We start from the raw sequence: 6,423 nt of genomic DNA on the forward strand, positions 1-6,423 counted from the left end.
GTTAAAATCAAATCTGATATTGTTTTACCTTTTATTTGGTGTGTGGAAGGTGTGCGGAAGAGGGGGTAGTCTTATACGGCGAGTATATAACAAACTCTGTATTTTGAGTGGAAATGTTAGGGGGTCGTCTTATACGCCCAGTCGTCTTATACGCCGGCAAATACGGTAGGTAAAAAACATTGCCCGTTATAAATTCTCCATTTGTTATTTAGGTGAAGTTGCTGAGAGAACTTGAAAATAACAAAATCATAGATTTACTTTTAAATAACTTAGGTATTTTAATAAGCCAGACTGATAATTCCACACTAATTTGTGTGAGTTAGTGAGTTAAAATAAAGGTATTCGCTAATTTAAACAGCACAGCTTTTCAGGTAAGACTATTTTAAACAGATCACATTTGTACATCTCGAAATAATGAGAAGAATGCCAGTCTGGAAGCCAGGAGACCAGCTCTTCTTCAGACTTAGACAATAACTAGTTCTGTAGAGCATGACAGATTACTGTGATAAATTGTTTAATGTCTTAGCCTCAGTTTGTACAGCAGTAAAACACAGAGGTTTAGATGAGTTTTTAAGTTCACAATGTGTAAATCTGCCCATGAGGGGTGGGTAGATTCTTACAGTTCCTCATATCCACCTTGGTACCAGCAATTGACTAGATTGTCCCTCATCTGTATTTGTCTCATTTTTCAAGCATGTGTTGTTGATGGCATTTCGATGGAGAAAATATAAATTAACTTGAAGGGGCTTTGATTTCTATTAATGCTGTGGCATTTATGCATTTTTGTAATCAGAGAGTACAATGGTGCAACCACTGTCGGATTGAAAATATACTGTGAACTTTATTCTTACTAGGAAAATGTCTTCTTACTCATGTGAGCTGGGGACCCTCCAGCTGGATGAGCTTCTGCTAAGGTTCGGTCAAGCTTTGAGGTCTGACTGTGGCCAGTGGGTTTCAGCATTGCTCAGATGCCAGTTTGTTCAGATGGTTCCAGCCCAAGATGACTAAATGACTGGCCTTTGCCCCATGGCTCCTACAGTGTCCCTCACTCTGCTCTGTCTGTGCTGCTGATGGCTTGGAGGGGGCACGGTGGTAGAGTGATGACGTCACTATTAGAATGTAGTTGTAGCTCAGGCCCTCCTGAAGAGTAGAGCTAGAATCCTTCTCCATGAATATCCTGTAATATGTGCTAGCTTGGAAACCCTCAGGAACATGTTAATAAACATGTTGATTAGGGTAAAAAGAAACATTCCTGTAAGGACTGCCATGGTCCATAAGCTGCTATGGCCTATTTTCAGTAAGAGCTCTATGTCTATATACACACATGCACACGCCGTAAGTGATATTTACGGATTGCTTGGGTTCTTAACTTAGACTGTTCTAATGTAAAGATGTCCTCTGCAATGTTTCTGAGTTTTGGTTTATGCATTTATTGTACAATATTAGTTTTGAGAGGAAGTTTGTAGGTTTCACTGTGACATAAAAAGATGAACATTTGCTGTGAGTGTTTACAACTACATCTTAGCCAACTTGCCCTAAACAAGTACCCTAACTTCCTAAGGCGGGCATCTGGTGGCATGGTCAGAGCCTGTTTCCCCACAGGGAAGTGACTGGATGCTGGTCTGCCTTGACCTCAGGTGTCAACAAAGATAAGTTTACCTGTGGCCGCTGGGACAGGGATCAGAGGAAATGTAGGTCAGCAACAGGCAGACGTGGAGTCAGTTACATCATCTTGCAGTATTGGGACACGGAGCTTATGTGTTTGGAGGGCACGAGTGACATTTTTGTTGCAGCATCTCCCAATAAGGTGCCCAGTAAACAATCTCCATTCCTCACATTTGTCTTCTCCATTTGCCTTCCAGCATGTTGGAATCAGGTGACAGTCACAGATGCCATGATTTCCTGGTGAATCCCACCCGCTTGGGGAGAGAAGAGTAAATGAGTGCTTGGAAACTTCCAGGTGGGGTGTCTTAGCTGAGGGCATAGAGCTGGGCCCAGGGCAGGTGGGCGGAGCCCTCCAGGGAGGGTCCTGGCACAGGTCCTCTCTTCTATTCGGGTCCTGCGTGGAGCCTGTGCATCAGTCTCTCCCCACTGGGTGCGCATGTCTTTTGTAGTCTTTACCATTGAATAAGAAAATGATTTGTGTCTCCTTCCAAGGCAAGAGTTTCTAAAGCTGTGGTTCTCAACCTGTGGGTCGCTACCCCTTTGGGGGTCGAACGACCCTTTCACACGGGTCGCCTAAGATCATTGGAAAACACATATATAATTACATATTGTTTTTGTGATTAATCACTGTGTTTTAATTATGTTCAATTTGTAACAATGAAATTGGGGGTCACCACAACATGAGGAACTGTATGTATTAAAGGGTCGTGGCATTAGGAAGGTTGAGAACCACTGTAATCTAAAGGAAGGCACAGGTGTCTTATTTTTATATCCTAAGGACCCAGCACAGTATGATTAAAAAGGCACACACACACTGAATGACTGAAATGTTAGAGTATTTTTCCTCCTATAGTAAAAATTTCCCAGGGTCTTTCATCTTGGCTTTTCAGGATACAAGTGGGAAAGATTTTCCTGTTAGTTCCTGATAGTGAAGGACACACCACCAAGATGCCAGTTGCTGTCGAAGATTCCACAGTGAACACTCACCACAAGGGAGTCCATTCTGAGGACTGCACACGCAGGCTGCTCAGCCATCCACTGTCCCAGAACGGAAACAAAACACACAGCAAAAGGAAGGTGCTGGCGAGGCCGTGACAGTGCCCCTGCATGGGCCTGGCCAGCAATTTCCTGGATGTAGGGAGAGGTGGCAGGTGGTGGGGGGAAGGGTGCGTATGTAACATTATGGAACTAACAGCTCCGACCATCCGCCTTTCTTCCTTACAGTCCCAGAGCTGTGTGAAATGCCTTCTTTGAAAAGAAGGAATTTGAAAAAAAAAATTTTGGGAAATGGTTTCTGTGTGTCGCTTGATTAGAGTATGTGGTCAGCATCAGGTGAGGGACTCACTGCTAAGTGAGAGCTGTGGACTTGAGTTCTTTCCTAAAGCGCTTTACTGCCAGGGATTCAAGCGTTCTGCGTACTGTTAGGCATACAATTGTAATTTCGTAGCATTCTAAGAAAACCTGATGCTAGGAGGCCTGAAAGGTGGGTTTTTGCACTTACACTTGAAATACTCGATTCTCCTTTTGTGAGTTAGTGTTCACCTGGTTGGTGAGTGCTCCTGCTAAATCTGTGGTGGGCACTGCGCTGGTGCTCCTGACACTGCTGCGAAGCCAGGCAGTGCAGGGTTGGTGTGTAGTTGGGAAGTTCTCAGCCGAAATTATTTTCATTATTTCTTAAGTCTCAGTCCATTAAACAAGTTGGTCAAGAGGCCAGGAAGAGAAATGGCATTCTCGAAATATTATTAGCATTTTGCAGTGAATGCTAACACAGTACATTTACAGCTGATTAAGTCTTCTCTCTCTGTTTCATTATGGATTCTGACAGGGATTTTGAGACTGAGTTCCATTAAATAATAAATAGAATCAGCAAGGTCATTTTCTTCCCTCTGAGGGAAACTTTGCAGGAAGAAGACAAGAATTGGGAAGAGATTTAGTTCAGTATCTCAGGGGGCATGAGGGAATTAAGTTTTTCAGAATCAGAATCGAACAAATACCAAACAGATATTTGCAATGAACTGTGGATATTACCAATTACTTATTGCCAGCGATTTGGTTTTTTTCCCCAGGGAAAATTTGAGTAAGGTATGGTTTAGGACAGAGGTCTCAAAGTAGTGGTCCACAGATAATTTAGATCCACAGACGTGTTTTGTTTGGCCCAGACTATGTTTAAAAAGTGTCTTTAAATATGATTGCTTTGTTTGAAAAATCACAGAATTTTACATAAAAAGTCAGATTTGGGGTAATACTGTCCCCTCCCCTTCCCCCACCCCGCCTACTTTGTAACAGTTTGCTGCAGCTGATCGTTGGCCGCCCCCAGCAGATGAGGCGGTTTTCATTCTGTCACCTGCTTCCCTCCTTTATGTTGACAGCTGTGACCGTGCAGTATAAGCAGTTAAGTTTGAGAGACTTGACTCACATGTTCTGGAATGAAGATTAAGAAGAACTAGAAGATTTTATTTCAGATTTTGTGGATCTTTGTCATTTTATAGCACAACGGTTCAGTTTTTGGGCTCTGGAATCAAAATTTCCTGGAAACAAGTGCTGGTTTCTTTCAGATTAGTTGTGGACCTAAAGCAGTTACTTAATCTCTCTGAACACTTGTTTTATCAGTTAACTAGCAGTTGTATTTACCTTGTAAGGTTATTGCATGGATTCCATTTGCATCTGTATGAATGTGTATCTATTAAATACTAACACAAAACATACACACACCAGTTAGAATAGTGCCTTGTTTATGCTAATCCATCAAATATTTTTATAAACAAGTTGGTTTAAAAAGAAAATTTAATTGGTAAATAAAGGGTATTTCTCTTCCCTTTCCCATTGGCTGAGAAAGGCAAGAAGTACTGTTTTTGCGTCACACAGGTGGTCCTTAAATGGCAGGTACACTAGGTTGATAGTATTTTTTTGTTTATAGATTGCTATGTTTTTAATCACTGATAAACTGAAAGTCTATTTCTAGATGATTCTTTCTCTTGTACACTTCATTTGTTTTATTAGTAATCAAAGCCTGTAAAGAGTGGCTTCATCTAGTCCCCAGACTCAGATCTGTCTTCGTCCTAACAAACCTGGAGTAATGAAGTTCCTAAGTCTTCTTGTCACATGCAGCCACATGAAGGCAATTATGAAGACTGTTCTTCTTAAGGTATTTCTTGGTAAGATATTTAAAATACCGTTTAGAGAACTATTTCTCAGAAACAACAGTGATTTTCTTCTTTAAAAAAATATTTCTATTGATTTCAGAGAGGGAGGGAGAGGGAAAGGGAGATTAGAAACATCAGAGATGAGAGAATCATTGATTGGTTGCTTCCTGCATGCCCCCTACTGTGGATCGAGCCTGCAACCTGGGTATGTGCCATTGACCAGATTCAAACCTGAGACTCTTCAGTTCTCAGCCCGATGCTCTATCCACTGTACCAAACTGTCTAGGACTGATTTTATTCTTGAAGTATTCAATGTAAACAGCATTCCAAAGATTTCCAATTTTTCCATTGACTTTAACCTTCTCCCATAGAAAGGGTTCATAATGTCCATAATTAAAAATGTCATCTTCTACTGGATGAGTAAGATCCAAACCAAACTTCCAAGTTGTCCTCTTAGGATTCTTGACTTTTGGAGCCATCTTGAATGTAGTCTGTGTGATCAGAACTAGGTTGATAGTATTCTATTTTCACGTAACTACAATATGGAGATTTGAAAGTTCGTGGATGTTATCCTGTTCTTGATATACTTCCAAGCAGTAGGACTTGAGGGGATGGTACTTGTATACAGGATGCCAGGTATCCCCAGGAAGTGTTTTGCATGGTGGTCTCCATACTCCACTTGAGGATCTGGAGCTCATGCCATTTTGGTTGATAAGTGACTGAGATCTGACCGTCTGCAGAGGGAAGAAATGGCGTATTGTGGTGATGTTTGGTGTCTGATAGGCAGGTGGCAAACCAGAAATCAGATTTTAATTGCTGGATGATGGAATGCAGTAAAAATAAATAGGCCTGCTCTAGTCATTATATACTCTTTTGACTAGAATCAGAGGTTAATATATTGTGTTTTTTCAGCTTTCCCCACTCCCTCCTTTCTAAAAAATATGTTGTTGGCTTCCAAAGATATTTAGAGCTAAAACAGTGTTGTTTAAGTAGTTTTTGTGTCTGGAGCTTTAACTCAAGGAAAATTAATGACATTTAACTATTGTATGTGTGTGTGTGTGTAATATAGTTAATATATTGCATTACTTATATATAAATAAACCATAAAAAAGGACCAGTCAGAATGAAGAATGCAATATCTGAAATGAAGAATACACTAGAAGGAATCAACAGCAACTTAGATGAAGCAGAGGATCAAATCATTAATTTAGAGGACAAGATAACCGTAAGTACCTAAGCAGAGCAACAAAAAGAAAATAGAATTTTTTTAAAATAGGAAAGTCCAAGAGACCTCTGAGACATCAAATATAATAATATCCACATTAAAGGGATACCAGAAGGAGAAGAAAGTGAGCAAGGGATTGAGAATATGTTTGAAGAAATAATGGCTGAAAACTTCCCTAACCTAATGAAATAAATATTCACAGAAGTTCAAGAAGCACAGAGTCTCTATCAAGATGAACCCAAAGAGGCCCACACCATGACACATTATAATTAAAATGGCAAAGAGAGAATCTTAAAGCTGCAAGAGAAAGACAGTTACCTACAAGAGAGCTCCCATTAAGCTGCCAGTGGATTTCTCAACAGAAACATTTCAGTCCAGAAGGGATTGGCA

At 40.6% G+C, this 6,423-nt stretch overlaps 1 pseudogene; it reads right to left on the reverse strand.

Annotated features, from left to right (window-relative positions):
* Positions 1–4,694: 4,694 nt before the first annotated feature.
* On the reverse strand, positions 4,695–5,298 carry LOC102754088 (annotated as a pseudogene).
* Between the last annotated feature and the right edge of the window lie 1,125 nt (positions 5,299–6,423).

Source organism: Myotis davidii, unplaced genomic scaffold (genome assembly GCF_000327345.1).
Source record: "Myotis davidii unplaced genomic scaffold, ASM32734v1 scaffold821, whole genome shotgun sequence".
Taxonomy (NCBI): Eukaryota; Metazoa; Chordata; class Mammalia; order Chiroptera; family Vespertilionidae; genus Myotis; species Myotis davidii.